The sequence below is a fragment of the Dendrobium catenatum genome, unplaced genomic scaffold (assembly GCF_001605985.2).
Source record: "Dendrobium catenatum unplaced genomic scaffold, ASM160598v2 fragScaff_scaffold_133, whole genome shotgun sequence".
In the NCBI taxonomy this organism is placed as follows: domain Eukaryota; kingdom Viridiplantae; phylum Streptophyta; class Magnoliopsida; order Asparagales; family Orchidaceae; genus Dendrobium; species Dendrobium catenatum.
The window spans coordinates 9,641,011-9,664,336 of NW_021318595.1; positions in this window are offsets into that span (position 1 = coordinate 9,641,011).

Below are 23,326 nucleotides of genomic sequence, written 5' to 3' on the forward strand. Positions count from 1 at the left end.
CTATTAAGCTTGATATTCTTGAGCCAAATAGAGAAACCACCATCATCATTCATATCTCTGTTATTAAGAACAAAAATTCATATGCCAATGCTGATAATGATTTACCCGATAGCTTACTGATAGTCTCCAGCCTATCCTTCTTCTCCACAGAATCAATTTGAACTTGCTTTATGAGCAAAATCAAGTCTTCATGAAAGAACATCTTAAGTTTCACCTCATCTCATTTACCATCTTCAGTAATCAGCTGCTGCACCAGCATATCTTCCAATGATCTACAATCCAGAAAGGTCGGCCAGGCATTTAAATTTTTGTCTAACAGCCAAGTATCACCATGCACATGAATACGCTCACCACTTCCACCCTCCATCTCACAATATTCTTAAGTTTCATACCACCATCTATAAGAATACGTAAAGCACTGGATGCATTTGAATTACAAATACCGTCCCGCACCACATCATCATATATGACTGTAATAGTTCGATGAAGAAGAGTATATGGGTTCTGAATCCAGTTCCATGCCAATCTAGCCCGTAAGGTCCCTGTTCTGATAGCTAAGGATTTCACACCCAATCTACCAACATTCCTTGGCATACAAATCTCACTCCAAGGCACATAATGTAATCCCTTCTTCCCATCCGGTTTGTTCCAAATAAAATTTCTACATATCTTTTCCATCTCATATACAATTTTCTTTGGCACAATAGAATGAGTGAGTAAAAAATTTGGCATTGAAAGTAAAGAAGTATTCAACAAAGTAATGCTACCACCCAAAGATAAAGCCTTCCTACCCCAAACATTTAATCTGTCCATAACTTGACTCAAGAAATCATGAAAATCGGCTACCTTCAATCTCTTAAGAGATATCTTGATACCCAAGTACTTCCATTCCTTCACAACCTTGAACCCAAGTATCTCAGCCACCTTTCTTTTTTTATTTCTTCTAACCGCTTTTCCAAAAAGAATTTGGGATTTATTGACATTCACTTTCTGCCCTGTCCATCTATAAAAATCCATTACAATTTTCTTCACCAATCTGGCCGAAGAACATAAAGCTTTTGAAAGTAAAAGCACATCGTCCGCATACATGAGGAGTGTCACCTTAAGACTTCTCGTAGAAATCTGGATACCCAGATCTTGCCCCCTCTGCTAAATACAGTTTGACAACAATTCCGAACACATAATAAACAAATATAGGGAGAGTGGACATCCCTGCCGAAAACAAGCTTTGATCCAATTCAGCAACTTCCCATTTAAAATAATAGAGAATCTCACATCCACCACACATTCCATAAGAAATCCTGAGAAAACTGAAGGGAAACCAAACCAATTCAGAACCTAAAGTAAGGTAGGCCATCCCATGCTATCATATGTCAATTCCATGTCAATCTTCACCGCCATAACTCCTTTCTTGTTCTTGGAAGTTTTAAACTTATTAAAGATCTCATGGGCTAGAAGACAGTGCTCAGACATAGATCTACCTAGAATAAAAGCCTTCTGCTCTTCAAAAATCATTTTAGGCATAATCTTTTTCAGCCTATTAACTAGCATGGTAGCAACAATCTTATATGTTGTTTGACACAAACTAATGGGCCAAAAATTAGAGGGAACATTCGGATTCTTCACTTTGGGTATAAGGACAACCAATGTAACTTTCCACTCCTTATACATACTACTAGTAGAAAAAAACATACTGATAGCTTTCCACGTAATGTCACCAACAAGCTTCCAATAGCTTTTAAAAAAAGAGAAGGTAACTCCATCCACCCCAGGTGATTTGTAGTTGCCTTGCTGAAAAACAGCCTCTCTACATTCCTCAAAAACAAATTCAGCTTCCAAAAATTTCAAATCCAGAGAGCTCAATCGCTGATCTACAGAAATACTTGGCCAACCCGTCAACTGGTAATCACGGTTCCTCCATTTTTTCTTAAAAAATTGAATAAAAAGCTGCTCAATCAGTTTCTCATCTTCCACCATCTGGTTATTCTCATCTTTAATTTGCTTAACTAACCTTGCATTTCTTATAGCCGCTGCAAAGTTGTGAAAAAAATTTGAATTTGTGTCTCCCTCCTCTTGCCATCTAACCTTGGCCCTTTGATTCCACCATATAGTCAATCTTCTAAGATTAACATTAAGCTCATGCACTTTACTCCTAAGCAATACCAACTCTTCAACCATAAAGATTTCCACCGAAGTCTCTTTGATCGGCAGCTCCAAAATTTCCCGCTTCAACTCTTTTTTTCAAAATGTATAAATCCTTACATTTGTTCTTGTTCCAAAAGAAAAGAGCACGCGACGTCCTTCTAAGCTTTCTACTACGACCTTAATTTCATCACCAAAATCCTTTTTTCTCCAAGAGTTGTAAACAATGTTCCAAGCTGCCAGGTAAGATCTTCAAGTATCTTCAAACCGAATGAACGTTGTCTTGTTGAGCTAACCAATTTTCAACTTAAACATAATTGGACAATGGTCTAACGCCACCCAAGCAAGATGTCTCACCTTTCCATAAGGAACCAACTGTAGAGATGCCGAATTGATCAAGCACCTATCCAATCTTTCCCAAATCCTTGAAGCTCCCTCCTTATTGTTACACCAAAAAAATTTGGTCCAACAAAACATACATCATGTAAATTAATGTTAGTCATAAAATCCCACATCTCCTTAGATCCTCTAGACAAGAGGAACCTCTTTCCCCCCTTCTCCTCCTTACTCAAAATACAATTAAAGTCTCCTCTCACCAAGGAAGGACCCGTCCTAGCCAAGGAGCCCTCTAACAGCCTCCAAAGACTCCTTCTTTCAACATAACAATTACTACCATACACAGTAGCCACTTTCCAATTGACACAATAAGGAATGGTGAGATCCCCAAAAACCACTTGAGAAGATCTCTCCTCGATCACAAAAGAAGCTACATTTCTATCCCATAAAAGTAGAACACCTCAGAATTCCCTACAACAGGGTAATGGAAGAAATCCCAGCTACCACCAATCAAGCTGTCCACATCCCTTCTATCAACCTTATTAAGTTTAGTCTCCACAATCCCAATATAAAAAACATTGTTATCCCTAACAATTTCCTTCAACTATAGAGATACCTCACCTTTTCTGGCCCCTCTATAATTCCAAAAAATGATGGAAGACATTAAATCAAGTGAGGGGAGAAGTCCCCACCTTTCAAACCTCCTTTCCCATCTCTTATCTTCTTCCTATGCTCGGGTTCAAGAGGTCCCAATGACTTCACCTCTTTGGCCAATTTGACTTTACCCACATTACTGCTAACAGCACCAGCCATCTTCACACCATTCAAGGCAACATCGATCTCCTTCAAAGCCTCCGAACTCACTTCAACAGCAATACCTTAGCTGTGAAATGATCAACCATTTCACCTTCTTCAATATCTTCAACTAATGCTTCAAACTTATTATTAATTTCAATATTCACACCCAACTCCCCTTTATCCTTTATCACATTATTATGCTGGCCACAGACCAAGTCCAATAGCTCGTTCTGTGCCAAATATGCGTTCACCTTATTCACAACTTTCACCTCTGTAATCTGTACGTCTTGATTTGTCATTTTTAAATTTCTTCCAGTTCTACCTCCCTCAGCAATTCTTCTATTAAAACCTTTCCTGTTCTTGAATCGAACCTGCATTCAAGGACCAAATTCTCCCCCGTGGGCATCACCTCCATCATAAACAATTTCAGCAATAACTGTCTCCTGATTACCTCTTGTCTTCATACTAGTAACAGCCTAACAACCTCTGGACAGACCTTTCTTTCGTGTCTAACTTTGCCACATTGATAACAAAATAATTCTAATTTTTCATACTCAACTTTTTGAAAAAAAAATGACCAGCCATGCCATCGATCCAAACACCATTCGGTAGGCTTATCTCCAAGTTTAATCTAACACACACCCGGGAAAATTCATGTTTTCCCATCTAAATGAGTTTCCATCCACATACATTTGAACACCAATTCTCATTGCAATTCTAGCAATATTCTCCTCATCCCTACAATAAAGCGGTAAACATGGAAAACATACCCAAACCGGAGCAGTCATTCCTTTAAATGAACTAGGATTGAACAATGACGACCACTTGTCCATCCCCATAATGTATCCTCCCACATACCACGGGCCTCTATTCAACACTTCATCCATTGCCTCCCCTTTCTTGAATGAACAAAGGATCCAATTCATACCAAGCGATGCAATGTGAAAACTCCGGAATCTATTCCACTGCTTTCTCAGTTCAAAGCTGCACATAGGAAATGAAATTTTATCTCCTAAAACCTTTATAATCAGAGAGTGTTTTAACACTTGGGAATTCATCACTTCCTTCTCAGCGTTAAGTTTAACCACAATACCATCCTCTGACATCTCAGCTAGATCCTTGTTAAACTAAATATTTATATGTTGGGGTTTCTTCCATGCTCCAATGAGTTCATTTTTCAACTCATTTCTCTATGCAATTCCATCCTCATTCCTGCCCTATTTATCTTCTGCCATCGATATCTCCTCTATAACATTGCCATGAAAATTCCCCTGGTTCTCCACATCTTTTATCTTTGGAACTAAGTTACGGCTAACAAGATCCTCATTATTTTTAAAGAATTTATTAACCTTCAGTATCAAACATGTCGAAGAAGAAACATCAACATTTCGATGTCCATCAAGCCCTCCATCCATAGCAAGATCACTTCCATCTTCAAAGTCGCGATCCATCACTATCTTCTTTCCCTTACCTTCCACAACCATTTCTTGGCTACCCTGAGGTCGAGCACCCTCCCTGATTACCAAATTATTATAACCTCTACCAACCAATCAATCTATTATAGAAGAGCGAATCTCCATTCGATGATCAAAACAGAAAAAACAACCGAAGGATGGCCGATCATTATCAATCCGACGAATGGAGACCATGAAATCAAACAATCACCGACTGACTGTCAACCAACGCCGAAACCACCCATCAACACTGATCAACAAATGCCCCCGAAATCCACATAATTCAAAAAATGAAATTCTTGACCTTTCTCTCTCTAGAAAATCCGGGAGCTTATCTCTCTAGAAAAAATTTCCTATGTGACTCATTCAAGCACCTTGGAGTTAAAGGATATTTTATTATGTAAGTTGGCTAATGATGGAGTTTTTACATTAAAAGATGATTGGCATGTGTTTAGAACTAAAAATGTTATCACTGGCATTTTTTGATGATTTGGCATAGAAGCATCCATCCTACTGATGCCACTTTTATTTGGATAATTTTACATAGATTCATTCCTACGGATGATAATTTGATCACAAGAGGTTTTGTCCTTCCATCTAAGTCTCAATGTTGTTATCATGTGGAGAGTATGCATCAAGTTTTTGTTTTGGCTCCTTTAGCTATTAAAATTTGGTGTAATTTTGATGATCCCTTCAAATTAAACTATTTTAATACGAATTTGTCTATTAATGCTCTTCATAATGCTTAGTTTGTTAATTCTAAAGGCCATATTAGAAATGTTATCCCTTCTCATATTTTATTGTTTCTTTGGATGGAGAGGAATAATTTTCTTTTTAATGATATTAGAATGGACTCTCAAAGGGTTATTAAGAATGTGAAAGACAAATTAGTGAGTTTATTTTTTATTAATTTTCTTTCTACTAAAAGTTTTAAAAATTATTATGATGTTGCTCCTGGTTGAAGTATTAGGTTGGAGGCTCCTTTGCTTTCTTCTCAGCCTCATTTTGTCTCTTGGGTTAAACTCTCTTTGGGTTACTTCATGCTAAATGTTGGCGTTGCTAGTGAGATTAACAGTATGGGGTGTGGTAGCATCATTATGGATTGCCATGGCGTTTGCGGGTCCTTTGCTTGATGGTAATTTTCATCTGGAATTTATTAGTGCGATTCTTTATTGTTTGAGAATTTGTATGTCTCTTGCATTTCTAATATTGGCATTGAGGCTGAGTCTAATCATAATATTTAGTACATTTTTTACGATGTTGATTTGGTTTATAATTATGAGGTTTTTTATATTGTTATGGATATTAAACATTTGATGGTATTTATCCATGTATCTTTTTCACTAGTCCTTAAGGAAGGTAATACTTGTGCTAATTGGTTGGCTCATTTTGGATCAAGGATTGAATGCTTCATTGATTTCTTGGAAGCCAATGTTCCTACTCCTTTAAAAGGCCTTTTAAGATTGGACAAAATTTGTTTACCTTTTGTTAGGATTTAATCTGGTTCCCTTTTATTTATCTGATTCGTGTGAGGTGCCTTATCCTGCTGTTAGTTCTTGGCTTGTTGGGCCTTTTCCCAGTCTTAGGTTTTTTCTTCTATTTTTTTTTCTTAATGGGTTCCCTATTTTTTGTTATTTTATTATGGAGTTATTTATCTAGTTTTATCTTTGGCTCATGGGGCTGAGCGATGATTGCAAAGACTTTTACTTGATAGGTATCCCTGTTGCTGCTCTCCTTCCTCTGGTTTTATTTTTTCCACATCTTTCTGGGTATGAGTTTATTGGGTTTACTGGTAACTAGATGTTGTGTTTTTTTTGGTCTCCTAGGTGGTGTTTCACTAGTTTTGCTGGGTTGTTCTGTTCTACCAAGGTTGTTGGGCTTTAGTAATTAGGCTGTTGCTAATGTTTTGGTGGCTAATAGGGCTTTCCTAGGAATATTATGTCTGTTCTAAGGTGGTTTTGTGGTGGTCTGTGGTTTTTGTTCTAGGAAACTGGGTGGTGGTTTGCTGGGCTAACCAATTTTATCATGGTTACAGGGGCCTTATTGTTGGGCTTCTGATGGTTTCCTAGAGGCTGGATTGGCTTGCCTTGGTGTGTTATGATTGGCTTCTTATTTGGAATGTGTGGACGCTTTTCTTGTTGTTCTTTTCTGGTTCTTCCTGGAGAATTTTACTTGTGGTGGGGGGGGGGGGGGGGGGGGGGGGGGGGGGGGGGGGGGGTGAGGCTTTTTGGTTGGATGGAGCGGCATTCTAATTTTCCTTGTGATGTTTGCAGGATCCAATCTCTCTTGAGCTCTTTCATCCCGAGCCCCTCTTGTCTTTCCTGTGGTATTTTTTGTTTGGTTGGTGTTTTTTGGTTCCATGTCATTCATTTTATTTATGGGCTATGCACTATGTTTACTTGCTGTTCTTTGTTGTTGGTTATGTGTTGTTTGGGTGATGTTGAGGTTTTCTCTTTAAGTTATATATGAGCTGGTTATTTTTATACTTATGTTGGTCTTTGGAACATTTTGTACAATTCTTATCTATAGCCTTTTAGTTGGATTTGTTTTGCTTTTTTTCTCTTGGGGTGCTGGAGCTGGCTTTATGTTCATATGGCATGCATTTGGGGTTATCTTGTATTTCTTTCTAAATGTATTAGTGACTTTGTGTTGCTTCTCAATTTCTTAGATTTAGTGTAAATCAAAAGGATGATGGTACTTTTCTTAGTCAATCAAAGTATATTAAAGATATTCTTAAAAAAATATATATGAGAAGGATAATGCTAAGGCAATTAATACTCCCATGAGCGCCACCATTTAATTAAATAAAGATTCAAGCAGAAAATTGGTTGACCATAAGAAGTACAGCGGAATAATTGGACCACTTCTTCACTTCACTACCAGTAGACCTAATATTAAGTTTAGTTTTTTTCTCTGTGCTAGATTTTAGACTAAACCTAAAGAATACCATATGAGTGCTATTAAGAGAATTTTTAGATTTCTTCTAGGAACCTAAAACTTAGGAATCCAGAATCATAGACATAGCACTTCTTTCAAATTATAGGATAGTTTGATTTAGACTTTTTAGGATGTAGAATTGATAGTAAAAATACTTCTAAAGGTTGTCAATTCATTAAATAATCTTTTGTCTATAGTCTAGTAGAAAATAAAACTCTTTAGCCATATCTACTACTGAAGCTAAATACATAGCTATAGAGAGCTATGTTGCATAATTTCTATGGCTAAAATAATATATTCTAGATCTTGGACTCCCTGTCAGCACTATTATAATCATGTGTGATAGCACCAATGTCATGTGTATTTCAAAGAATCCAATTCAACCTTCCAGGACCAAACGCATAGACATTAGACACCATTTCATTCGAGATCATGTAACTAAGGGAGATATAGAGCTACATCATGTGGCTACTAAAAATCAACTAGCATATATCCTTATGAAATTCTTTGCTTTTGAAACTTTTTGAACTTGAGGACTAAACTAGGTGTCATAGATATTTATGCTTGAATAAGGATGATTTAAATATTCAAAACATAAATGTTTTTGTGCATAATTTTCATTTTGTGTTTAGTGACTTGTTCACATTTTGTTATATATGTTTATGATATATTTTTTGAGAGATTTTTCTCTTTGTTTCCTTTTTATGAAGTTTCCTAGATCATCACACATAAATTAAAATTTTCCTAAATAGTACTTGTGATATTCATAAAGTATCGCAACATTACTTATAACACATATAATCATTCATATTAGTCAATTATTTGTGATGTATTGTACAGACACCTAATTCATATTGTACAATACATGTGGCTTTAGGCATTAGAAAAATTAAATTTGGCTCGTATGATATTTAATATCATATCATATTATACAAACACTTATTTGTATAGGATGATCTAACTAGTCAACAATCATCTTAACTGATGCCTCAGGATAAATGTATTCACTCTAATCATCCAGTGTGTTTCTGATCATACTATATAATAAGACTGCCATTTTTAATTAATTAGACTGGACAAATTGAATGCACTTGATTGTTTTGTATAATACACTATCATACTATATGATATTGTTGTACTTATAAAAAAGGAAGGGAAAACAAGTTTTTTTAACTCAACCCTTTTCAAATTCTCATCCCTAAGATCTTAGTCCTTAAAATGGCAAATGGAAAGCAATTAAGAGCTCTTATAGGAAGCTCTTCCGGATGACACGTCAATCCTCTCTTTACCAAAGAAGCAGACGAAGAGGCTTACCATCATTAGAAATTTTTTGGGATCACAGCCTCAAAGGTCATAAATCAGGATGTTTTAAACTTTCAGGTATTCTCTCTCTCTCTCTCTCTCTCTCTCTCTCTCTCTCTCTCTCTCTCTCTCTCTTCTCCCACACCATCCTTCAATTCATCCTTACTCTTGCTTACCCATTCAACTTAAAGCTACTTTTGAATTCTTCACAAGCCTTCAAATCAATAGTGAGGGTACTTCCCTCTAATCTTATGGAAATACATGGCCTATTGAAATCACTTACCAAGACTTTCACCAATTCATATACCTTTCTACCACTAGTGAAAATGTTTACCTTGTAGAATTTAATATTAACTATGACTGGACCCTTTCTAACACTAGTTTTAGGGATTCTACTATTAGAAACCACATTCATTATGTTAATACCTTAATTCAAGATGCTCGAATCTTATAACATATCCTTTGAAACTTAATCATTCCAAAAGCTATGGATCAAGTCAATATCACACATATTCTATTCCTCAACACTTATTTTATAATAACGGAGATTGATTTCAGTATAGCTAATTTAATTATTTGATATCTTAAGAATCTTATTTGCATTCCAGACCCTGGACAAAAAAAGAAAGCCAAATCTTGCCTTAGGTCACATAATTTCCTTCGTCCTTGAATATAAATACAACTTCCACTTCCCTACACCACTAGATTAACTCCTTCCATATCCTTCACAACATTGAACATTGAGATGCTCACTATATAAACCTCAAGCCAAAGGATGTAGAGGGAGGTCCAGCACCAATTCCAGCACCAATACCTATCTACCAGCAATCTTAGTATGATATGCTAGTTTAGAGGTTTAACCAGTGGGAGACTCACTTTAACACCTATATAGCAGATCAACAACATCGACATTATAATGATATGGCCCATTCATATACCTACGAAGTAGAGCAGAACCAACAACATGAAAATGATATGCTTGGCTTGGAGAGCAATTTACCTCCATTCATCGATACTTCTAACGACCACCACCACCTCACCTATTCAGGATCCTTCATATTTTTAGTATGTCTCCCTTTAATTTCTATGTTTGTATTTTTTATCATCTCTGATGTCTATTTTGTTTTAATGTTTTTGTTTAATTTTTCTTCCTTTTTCTGATGTCAAAACGGGGAGTAGGTTGTTTTTGGTTATTTATACTTCCTGTTCGATTAGCAAACTATTTTTGTTTTTGTTTCCTCACTCAATTTTTTATGTTTCTTTTATTTCTTAATAAAAAAACTCTCCCTAGTTTTAAAAATTCAATTAGTTAGGGGGAGCTTAAGACAAAGCAAATTTCTTACTTGTAATCAAAACTAACAATGTTTGTCAACATAAAAAAGGGGGAGATTATTGCAAATTGTATCCAAGTTAGATGATTTTGATTACTACAAACATTGTTAAATTTCTTACTAAGTTGTCTCTTGTTGTATGATATTATTTCATATCTATTTTTCTTATGCACTAGCATTTTATGTCAATTGTACACTATATAAAAGTGTTCAGCTCAACTCTGAGTAGAATAAGGTTGTATCTTGAAGAGTCTATATTTTATCTTTTTCAAGTTTCTATATTTATTGATCAAATTATGTATTTTGTGGATAATATACTTGGTAATCATTCATGCACATACTCAAGGGAGTCAGTAGTGACAAAATTAGAAGTTTAATTTTTCCTGAACTAATTGTACTGTATGATATATATCATACTGCATGATCAGCTAATCAAAAATTCATTAAAATGGCTAATTATGTAATTAAAACTATTTAAACTAATCATATTGGATGATTGTTTTAAATAAAGATCAAAATCGCTAATCATTATTTAGACATTATTTTAAAATTTAAATTTTTAACTAATTATATCATATGATAGGTATCGTACTATACGATACAATTTAATCTTGCCTAAATTAATCCTAAAACTAGGGAAATAATTTTGCTTAACTTGTCTAATGAAATCATATTGGATGACTAGAGATATTCATTCTATACAACCAGATTCCTACATGGGGTGATAATTCATCATCACCAATCGTATGCGACAATAAACCAGTCAATTCAACTAATTGTACTAGATGACTCTTCAGATCGTACTGGATGATGAGCATTAAACTAATCATACAACACTTTATAATGCATACAATACTAACATGATGATTTAAACTAATCATAATATGTAAACTTGTATCATATTATATGATCAGAGTTGCCAGAATTGAATTTTAGGTCTTTTTGTGAGCCGTTGTATTTGATCTCTCTAATTAGACTTATTTATAGTCTTTGACTGCTGAGTGTTCTTGAGAGAGAGCTTGGAGAATAAGATCTAAGAGAGCTTTTGGAAGCATAAAGGAGAGCTTATGTGTGATGGAGTAGTGTGATGGTTTTAAACGGTTGCTCCAAGCAAGTATCTTGCCTTGTTTCCTCTAATTCTCTCACTAGGATTCTTGGGTGGCTTTAGGAAGAAGTTCTTCAACTCAAAGTTGTGCTTCTCTACCATCACCAAAAGGGTGAGAAAGGAGTTCATGGTTCTTTTCCATCACCAGGAGGGTGACAAAGGAGTTCTTAGGTCTCTTCCATCACTAGGAGGGTGAGAAAAGAGTTTGTGGTCTTTTGTCATCACTATGAGAGTGGGAAAGGAGATCAAGGTTCTTTGCTGCACAAGGTTGGTGAAAAGATTATAAGGGCTTCTCTGCCTAGCTATGGGAGCTAAAGGTGACACACTAAAATTTAGTGTAATACTAAGAGTAGAGGACTCCAATGAATGGATGTAGGACATTATTTGTCTAAACCACTATAAATCTCTGATGCGTTTGTTCTGATTTCTTAGTTTCTGCATTTTACTTTTTGGCATTTAATTTTTTGTGATAACTGGTTGGTGGAAATCTGTGATATATAATTTCCTCTCTTGTTTAGAAAATATTTTATTTCAATTTTTAATAACGATAATTTATTTCAAATCAAGTAATAATAGTTGCTTGTTTTCAAATTAATAAAAAATATCAAGAGCATATTGGTTGCATTTTTAATCAAGTAGTTACTTTTTAAAAAATTCACCAATTTACCCCCCTCTTATTGTGCCTAGGGACAATTCACTTAGGCTTAACATCATATATCAAACTTTTAATATCTATTCAAAGTTTTGAAATTTTTTGGCTTGCCCAACAACTAGATTGGATTAAAATTAACTTTGTTGCATTAATTCAAAAATCTAATATTCCAAGAATTAGAGGAGTGATCAGAGATCACAAAGTAAGGTTTCTTCTTGCTTTTTGAAGCAAAAGAATCCATTGGTATATGTCTCAATTAGAATTGGAGGTTGTTTTGCTGATTAGAGAAAATCATCAAAGTTGGATGTTTAAATGCAAGGGTATAATTATTGAAGGAGATAATATTAATATCAACAAAGAGGTCAAGATGGCAGCAAGTCAATTTTTGGAAAAAAGAACTTTTTTTTAATGATTTCAATAATTTAGTTTTTTATTACATTTATAAAGATTGTAACAAAGTAACTAATTGTTGTGCCACTTATGATTTATATAGTAATTTTAATTGAGATAGTTTTACTTAAAACAACATTTTACTTCTTTATTTAATTTGTTAAAGAAGGAATGTGATAGGTGTTCTTCTTTTAGGAGTTTGTAATAATTTCTTTTTATTAATGCAAATTAAAATTTTCAAAAAAAAAAAAAGGATAAAGCACATATAGCCTTCAATTTAATTAAGTAATTCATTTAAGGTTTTTTTAATTATTTAAACTAATTTATGCTGGTTTAATTGATTGAATTAAATTGAATTTGATTTACTACTTTAGTTTATTTAATTCGAATCATTGAATTTTTAATTATTAATTTTGAATTTAAGAGTTTTATTTAAAATTTTATTTAAGTTTTAGTTAATTTATTTTAGTTGGACTATTTAACTTTTACTTAATATTTTAATTTATTTTGATTTTTTAATTGTATTTTCTATTTTCTTTATTCAATTTTGATTTATTTAAATTTGATTTTATTTTTATTAAATTTCTTTTATTTATTTAAATTTTATTTATTAAAATAATTTATATTTAATTTAAATATTAATTATTTATTTATATTGTTTTATTGGGTTAATTTTACTTTTATTTGCCTTTTTTATTTATATTTTTTATTTACTTTATTTATTCATTTTATTAGTACTTATTCATTTATTTAGTGTGTTTAACAAAGTTTGGCTTTGGATTATTTATTAAAATTTCAGATATTTATAATTTTTATTAAATTCTATGTTTCATTTAGAATCTGAAATAATTTATTTTATATTTTTTAGTTTTGTTTATTTAGTTATGATTTATGGAAAATTATTCTTTATTATTGAATTATTTAATTAAGGAAATTAGGTTATTTCTTACTTTTTGATCTAAATTAACTTGAATCAGCCTCAAATCATTACCAAAGGTTATTGTCGAACCTAAAATGATATTTTTGTTTTTAATTTTGAAGCATTATAAATTTTATTATTTTATTTCTTACATTTTCTTTAAATTTTAATCACCATTTTTTTAATTTTTCTGATGAGGACTTTAGTTTTGATTAAAGGATTTACTCCTTTAAAGTTAAATAAATTTTATTTCATATTTTTTATTTATATTTTTTTTTCAAGATTTATTGATGCTCCTAAGTCATTTTTGTAGGTAATTTTAATGTTTACAAAAAGATAGACCAAATGAACTCAACTTTGATTGAAATATAAACTCAAATTCCATAATGACCTAAGGCATTAACCATACCTATTTGAGACAATCAAAGCCTCCCAAGGATTTAATATAGAGTTTTCAAGTAAATACAAGTATCTTTTGAGGAATTTACCATATGCTATTTGGACTGTTGATTGGAATGAAATCAATGGATAACTAACCCTTTAATAGTTATTTAACAATTGATAAAAGATCATTCCTAAACTCTCTATGGATTCATTGTTATTAAAAATTATTCTTAGGTCAAAATGTGACATACAAATTTTTTTTGCATTGGCTTTCAAAAAAAAAAATTTGAGGTTACACCGGACTTCAAAATAACCATGAATAATGTTTTAGATTTGTAAAACATCTCCAAAATCCATCCGTAAAAAATTGAGCTCAATTGCAGTTGTCTATTCAATGTAATTTCAAAAATACAGTGGGCAATATTTATGAAATTACTTTAAATCTACTGGAAGTAAAACTATAATTATTTAAGGTTTCAAGATAATTCCATATATCTCATAATCACCTAATTTGGTTTAGTTAATGAGGAATATAAATTTTGAAATTTTAGGTGATTTTTATTAATTAATTTGACTGGATTTGGATTTAAACTGTCATCTGAGCTGACTGTGCATGCACTTTACAAATGTCACTATATGATTAGCTACTTTTATCATATGCGAGACCCTCATACAGTGCACATCAATTATAGCTATTCAATAAAAGATCATAGGTTGAGATATACTGGATGATGGGCACATAGATATCAATGACTATTTATATACGTATTACTAATCCAATTTTCTACCAGTTGTTATGCTTATGCAGTGCTATAAATAAAGGGGGAAATTTTTTAAAGTTTATTCACGACCCCCTCCTCGAAACAAAATTAAATTAAAACATGAACAAGTTTATATTGCTCAAATTGAACAAATGATTAATGTGATATGTGATGTAATAAATGATATTGGCTTTATAAATTGCTTTGTATAGTAACCTTATAGGGGTATAGAGTATTTTATTTTTATTAATGAAACTTTAACAAAAATGTTTATAAATGTTAATGAGTTGTGAAAGTCTAAAATGATGTTATTTATTCCAAGTAAAACAAGTCCACAAGAATGAATCTTCATTTTAAAGATGAAGTCTTTGGAAAATGTTTTGGAGGTTGAATTAGCCTAGAGTGCCCAATGACTTAAAGATATATTTACCCACTTTTAATTTTTTAACACAAAATGCATATATCATTTTCTACTACATACATTAAACTCACACGCCGCCAGCACCCTATAAGAGGTGAGGCTGAATCTGTTATTCCTATTTTTAAATGGCTATTATGTGCTAGCTATTCTTAAAACATTGGTAATATATATCATATTAATTCAAAGAAAAAATTTAGAAGTTAGGGAAAATATTTTTAATTACATTAGTTAGTATATTCAATCCCCTAGCATTCAATAAGCCATAATTTGAACTTTTTGACTACAAATCCATCACTCCTAAAAAAATAATAACCTTCATATTCTATATATAATAAAAACCAGAACTCATGGTTTTAAAGTACTTTCAGTGGTTTAGTTCGCATTACACTCCAAAATGATTTAAGTACAGCACTGTCGGGCCTCCTAAATTTTATTATGATTTTAAAGTTATAAATTCTAATATAGAAATCCTATAGTTTTCTAGATTAAGAATAATTTGTTATCTTAAAGTAGTTCACCATAATTTAGATTTTGTGGATGACTCAAATCATAAGTCCTTTCCTTGTGGGAGTATAATCTATCTTTCTAATAAATTGATCAACCAAAATATAAAAATTTTGTCCTACACTAAAATATTAAAGCCCTATAATAGAATAAGGATGAATACCTCTATGTTTTCAAAATTGTAGTGCTCTTTACCCTTTATCATATGAACTTTAGAATAAAACTAAGAAACCTTGATCCAAACCCAATTAAAAAATATTGATTTTAAAATCATTACCTAAATCATCATAAAACTAGAGATATTTAGTCAATGTTTTAATTGAGAGTTTTATGAGGTTCTTTTTTTGGGATGTAATTAACCATAAGTACTTGCTTTTATGGGAAACTTAAAACCATAGCATAAAATAAGCCTTATTAGTTTTTTAAGATTAGAAAAAAGTCTCTATTATCATAGATAATTTCTTAAAAACTATTTTTATTGTCATACTAATATATGAATAATATTTTTGTCTCGCAAAAATTAACATTGAGCATTTATCTAGTTGCATAAATATTTTAGTCACTCTAATCAATCCACACTCACCTCATCTTTTAGGACGTCGATTCAAGATTTTCCATAAAACATATTCGACTTTATTACCAATCAAGCTCAAAAAACTAGAACTGAAGAACCTATGATGAATATTCAAAGAGGAGTAAGGTCTTTTGAAAAGAAAATAACTAACTAGCATAATAAGGCTTTAAAGATATAACAAAATTTCCAAAATATTCCTCTTTATCTTTTTTTTTTTTGGATCCAAAGGCTACAAAAACGATACACCATAAAAAATAAAAAGTAAAATGAAAAAAGAGTCTGTAGTACAGATTTCCCAAGACACATCTTACTTTGATAAGCACTTGATGTGCTTTCTAGTTTCTAGCTTAAGTCTCCAGTTTCGATGCATGTTCCAATATGTCGGGTGCTCGTGCGTGTGTCATGGCTCAAGAAAAATGGCACGAGTGCACGAATCCCACTTTGCAGCTGTAGGATTCCATTTCCCTTAAGTCAGATTGAAATTATCCAGATTTCCCCAGAGGGTAGTTTCAGGGTTTATAGATTTGGGGTTCTTACTTCCTATATATGCAAGCACTCATAGTAAATTACCCCTCTTACTACATAAGAGAGAACTCTCGATTAAGGATGAATAAATTTTAGATATTTTTAGTCCCAATAGTGGGGGAAATCAAGGTAAACTCGATCAACATCCCATGGTTCCATCATCCCGGGTATACCATAGATTTCAATCTACCAACACTAACAATCACTGATTGTAGCGTCCAGGAAATCTGATTAGAAGCCATGGGTTGCCTCCTCTTAGGGATCCCGAGTAGATTGAAGTGGTTAAATGTGAGTTTTAATTTTGTTAGGTGTTTTGGGGTTTAAATCTATTAGAATACCCAGAGATTTAATTAGTTTGGGATTTATGACTTCATTTAGAAGTAACCCAAGAATTTTAAATTTAGGTTGGGATTTACAACTTTCCTATGAAAGTACACCGGGGATTTAATTTGGAATTGGGGATTATTACTCTATTTATGAGTTGCCCAAAGATGGGTCTTACAACCTAACTCTAGAGCAAGGCAGCCCGGGGGTTTCAAATATTTGGGTAGGACTTATGGCTTCCCTTAGAAAGTAGCCTAAAAAGCGGGTCCTACAACTTAATCCTTTAGACTAAGATGCCCAAAGGTTTGCATTTTAGTTTCATTTAATTTTGGTTGGGGCTTAATGCTTACTTTGAAGTTGCCCGTTGATTTGTTTAATTTGGGGCTTATGGTTCAAATTAGGAGTTGCCCGTTAATTTATTTAGATTGGGCTTACGGCTCCACTTAGGAGTTGCCCGAGAAGTTTTGGTTGGGTAGGTCTTATGGCTTCCTTCGAAGTTGCCTAATGATGGGTCTTACGACCTACCTCTGTAAGCTAAGTGGCCCATATTGTGGGTCTTACAACCAATCCCTATAGACTAGGATGCCTATGTGAGGGGTTTAGGTTTGTGTTATCACCTAAATATTTCCCTCAAAAGATCGGACTTACGACTTCTATTAGAAGTGGCCGGTGCTTTAATTGGGTTTAGGGGTTAAGAGTTAGGTTAATTTTTTTTACCTAAAACTTTTTCCTAAGATCGGGCTTATAACTTTCCTACGAAAGTTGTTGGATAGTGGGTCTTACAACTAAGTTCCTATGAACGAGGCTACCCAACAAAATTTGACTTTTATTGTTAGGAGATTTGTTCTAACTTTATTTGAGTTGGTTGAGTTTGTGATTTTGACACTTCGAGGCTTTGACACTTGCGTTAGTGTTTTTTTGTTGTTTTTTACTTGTAATCTTTTTCTTACTATAATAGTTCATTTATTTTCCCATTGTTTTCAGCACTCTTACACTACTAGCTTTTTCGTACTCAGCTTTTCTTGCTTTCCAGTACTCTATTCTAATTGCAGTAGCTAGATTTATGATTTTCCTGCATTGATTTAATTATTTATGATGGACTGATTTTTGATTGCTTGTTTGCAGGCAAGTGGTGCTTGCAACAGTTCAGTGGAGCTTTGAAGAGCATGTAAAGGGGATTGAAGACTCCTAAGTTGTTTGGAGATTTTTTACAGTTTGTGAGAGCTTATGAGTTGGAGAGTTGGTGAGGATTCTGTTGAGAGCTTGTATATATCTAATTAGTGAAAACAGTCTTTTTTTTTTCTTTGTTGTATTTTTATTTTAAAATTTCTCATTTGATTAATTAAATAATTAACCAATAGATCAATTCTAAGTTCCATTGCTCTCAAAATTTTTAAATAACACTCGAATTTTAAAGTTTTTTTAGAATTTAAAAATTCTTTCAAATTTAAAATGCTCTTATATTTTAAACAACTCTTGAATTTTATATAATTAAATTAGTTTTAAAATGATTTATCACGCTCTTTGTTATCTCACTAACTAGAAGGAGAGGTGATGAGTTGAAGATCAGATATCTTAAATGTTTCAAAGAGAAATAATACTTGAAATATCAAAACAATTCAAAGTATTCCAGTTAATATTACTTGCATTAGAATCATTAAAGAGAGGTCTCATTTAGAGACAATTAAGATATTTTCATTTAAAGTCCTTCGAGTTATCTCAAGAATAAATTTCTTTTTGGGCTAAGATGATAGCCAACAAATTATCATTTATGCTGAGCGACACTTGGGAGAGTAATGAGTGTTTGTATGTTCTACACTTCCGCGCATTTGATGACATAGGAGACTTTGAAGATCTCAATTAATCAATCATTTTGATTAATTTTAATCAAATTAATTTTATAAAATCTTAATTAACTAAATTAGTTAATTAATACTTAAAAATAAATTTTGATATTTAAGTTAATTTAATATTCAAATTGAATTTCCCTTTGAATTTTGAGAAAATTTCGGCAGCCTCCCTGAGTCTCCTCCCCACCGAAGGAGAAAAAGAGACTATCCTTTTGTAATTCTTCCTACCCAGACCTAAGGTCGGCGGTGTAGGGTCTTTGATTTCAAACCATCTCACCAGGATCTAAGATCGACTGATTGAGGTCTTCAATGGACAGCCACTCAGGAGTCAAAGGAGCGTCCTGTGCAATCTCTACTCCTCCCATGAAGCATCGAAGTCGGAAGGCAAGGGGTCAAAGAAATGACGTCGGACAGCAACGCGGAGCCGCGAGAAGACGGGATCGGTGGCATTGGGTGCGGGTCAGGCATCGGAGTCGGAGAAGCAAAGTCGAACAGCAAGTAATGAGCGGAAGGGGCGACGCATGCAATCTCTTGGCCTCCTGTGAAGCAACAGAACCGAACAGCAATGATGAAAAGATGAGATGAAGGGTGAACCCTGTACGCCTTTGTGAAGCAACAAAGTCGGGCAACAATAGAGAAGTTGAAAGCAGTAAAGTCAAGCGGCAATGGGGAGGCGAAGTCGGACAAGCTTGTGTCCTCTTTCCAAATTTCTTCATTCCTTTTATTTGTTTCCTTTGTCGAAGGACAGTTATCAGAACGAAGCAATGTGTCGTTTGGTGATATCTGTCGTTATGTGGGACCATAGGAGGCGAGTATGTCGGTTTGCTTTCAAATTCCTCTGTTTCATTTTTTTTAGTCAACAAATTGCCTCCCAATGAATATGTTGTGTGACTTTCACTCAATAGATTCATTGCAGCATATATCTGAGCGTATCTCATTCTTCCAATATTCTCTTTAGGTTTATGAGCATATATGATTTATAGATATTCAATCATTAAGTTTGTTGAACATGTATTTTAGCTCAACGCTTAGGCTTGTTGAACTTTATAGATTTAGCTTTACCCTTAGGTTTATGAGCATAGGAGATTTTAAAGTTTGACCTTTAGGCTTATTAAACTTTATAGATTTAGCTCGGCCCTTAGGTTTATGAGCATAGAAGATTTTGAAGGTTCGACCCTTAGGCTTATTGAACTTTATGGGTTTTAGCTTGACCCTTAGGTTTACGAGCATAAAATATTTGCAAAGTTCGGCCCTTAGGCTTATTAAACTTTGCAGATTTAGCTTGACCCTTAGGTTTATGAGCATATAAGATTTTCAAGATCCCCTTATTTTATTTGGTAAAGGGGATAAAATTTCCTCCTGATTTTGCAGGAGGGGAGTGAAGTTATCTACTGCATTGCAAGATAATATAAAAGTTGCCTCCTATCTTTCAGGAGGGGAGTGAATTTATCTTCCACATTATATGAAAATATTAAAATTGCCTCTTGTCTTTGAGGAGGGAAATAAATTTTATTTTGCTCCTTATATGAGGAATATAAAAATTGTCTTCTGTCCTTCAGGAGGAAATTTAGATGATTTTTGAAATGTTGGCAGATTTTCATACATAACATTTTTATATATGATATTTCTTTAGATATTGACCATTAATTGGTGGCATAGGCCTTTGACCAATTAGATCTATGAGTTGATAGGAACCTCCTTCATACACTATTTTAATGATGAAGGGTCCTTCCCATATTGGATCAAATTTATCGCCAAGGCGACGGTGAGGGATTATAAGTCTTCGGCAAACCAAAACAAGCTCACCTTCTTTGAAGCTTCTAGGACGAACCATTCTATGATGGGCCCTAGTCATTCTTGCATTGTAGGATTCTAGACTTTACTGAGCCTGAAGTCAAAATTCATCAAGGGCTTCAAGTTCTTCAAGTCGTAGAAGATCATTTTCTTCTTTAGTTAATTCATATTGAACAACAATACGAAGAGATGGAAACTCGACCTCAAGAGATAATATTGCCTCGGTTCCGAAAACCAATGAGTATGGGGTGGCCTGCGTTACATTTTTATAAGTGGTACGATATGCCCAGGGAGCTGTCAATTTATCATGCCACTCTCTCTTATTTTTAGAGAGAATTTTCTTGAGCAATTTACCCAAAGTCTTCTTAAATGCTTCAGTCAAACAATTAGCTCTTGGGTTATATATCGATGAATAACGCCAGTCTATCTTATGATGTTCTATAAATTGATAAATATTGGTACTTTAAAGGTAGTACCATTGTTTGATATAATTCAACAAGGTACGCCAAAATGATAGACAATATTATCTCAGAAGAATTTCATCACATTGTCCTCTTTAACTTCTCTTAGGGGAATTGCTTCAGCCCATTTTAAGAAATAGCCAGTGGCAGCTAGGATGAACCGATGTCCTAAAGAAGATTGTGGTTCTATAGAACCTATTATATCAGTACCCCAGCTTTTAAATGGCCATGACGCTACTGTAGGGTATAGCAGATTAGGAGGTCGATGCATGATATCTCCATACACTTAACATTGATGGCACTTTTTAGCATGGTTGATGCAGTCTTGAACCATACTTGGCAAGTAGTATCCCATACATTTGATTTTGATTTTCATTTTTGGTCCAAATTGGTGCGCACCACACAATCCTTCATGTACTTCACTTATAACTTTTTGGGATTCATCGGGACCCAAACATCGTAGCCACATTTGATCAAATGATCTACGATATAATGTATCATTCACGAAAGCATATCTTAATGCTCTTCGTGATGTTTGTGAAGCCATATATTTATTTTCGGGTAATCTTCCTTCTTTGAAATATCTGATGAATGGATTTCTCTAATCATTTTCATCATATATGGCTAGGCTTTCTTGCATTTTTTCCTTCATCATCTTATATGATAGATGGAGTTAACGCATGCCTGTTTTGAATAGTTTTGAGAATTGGATCCTTATGTGGATTTGCTAGTTCTTTAGCTAGCTTTGCTAGTGCATCAGCTTTTTCATTTTCACTACGTGTAATCTTGTGAGAGTTACCTCAGGAATTTGTCATAGGATTTTTAGTGCATACTCATGATAAGAGAATAATTTGGGCATATTGATTTTGAAAGTACTTATTATTTGTTTGATTATGAGTTGAGAATCTTCATATATATGAAGTTTCTCAATTTTCATACTAATTGCCAACTCAAGGCCCACTATTAAGGCTTCATATTCAGCCTCATTATTAGTGCGAGGCTCTGTTAAGCTGTAGGAATATCGGAGTATTCCTTTTTGTGGTGTAATAAATATAAGGCCAATACCTACCTGGATTGTTGGAAACTTAGGTGGTTTTGCTGATTTTATTGATGAAGCTCCATCAAAATAGAGGTCCAATTCTTGTAGATTTTTTCTTTCTTCCACTTCGAGTGTTTGCTCATCTGGCAATTCATTGTTGAGTGGAGAATATACAGGTAAATGATGGGCTGCTAGAAAATCAGCTAGAGCTTGTCATTTCACTGCTTTTTGAGGTATATATGTTATATCAATATGCATTAGCAAGATTATCCATTTAGCTAGACGACCAGTGAGAGTGGGTCTAGTCACTAGAAATTTTAATGGATCCACTTTATATATTAAAGTGATTTTATAGGATAACATATAATGCCGCAATTTTTTAGTAGCAAAGATCAATGCAAGGCATTGCTTTTCAATTGGTGAATATTTAGATTCTTCCCCTATTAATCATCGACTCATATAATAAAGGGTATTTTCTTTGTCATCTTCATTTGTTTGTGCTAGCAATGCTCCGAGTGATTCTTCAAGAGCAACTATATATAGGATTAGGGGTTTCCCTGAGATTGGGGTAGTAAGAATTGGAATATTCAATAGATATTACTTTATACTATTGAATGCCTCTTGACAAGCATCGTCCCACAGGAAAGGAGTATCTTTCTTCATCAATCATGAAAAGGGTTGGCATCTACCCAAGAGATTAGATATAAATATTCGATTATATGCCAATTTTCTTTGTAATAAACGAAGTTGTCTTAGAGTTTTTGGAGGTGGCATTTCCACTATTGCTTGAATTTTATCAGGATCAATTTCGATCCCTCTATGGCGTACAATAAATATGAGAAATTTATCATATGACACACCAAAAGCGCATTTAAGCGAATTCATTTTCAAATTGAATTTGTGAATTCTTTTGAATACAATTTTGAGATCATTTTCATGTTCATGTTGATCTTTGCTTTTTATAACCAAATCATTCACATAACATTTTACATGCTTATGAATAAGATCAATAAAGATTCGAGTCATCGCTCTTTGGTAAGTAGCTCCAACATTCTTCAAACTTAATGGCATCACTTTGTAGTAATATATACCAATGGGAGTTCGAAATGAGGTATGTTTTTCATCCTCCGAATCTATTTTGATTTTATTATAGCCTGATGATCCATCCATGAATGAGAACATATCATGATTCGATGTGTTATCGACTATAAGTTCTGCATTGGTCAGCGAAAAATCATATTTAGGGCATGCTTTGATCAAATCCCGATAGTCTATATAGACATGAATTTGACCATTCTTTTTCTTTACTGAAATGATATTGGC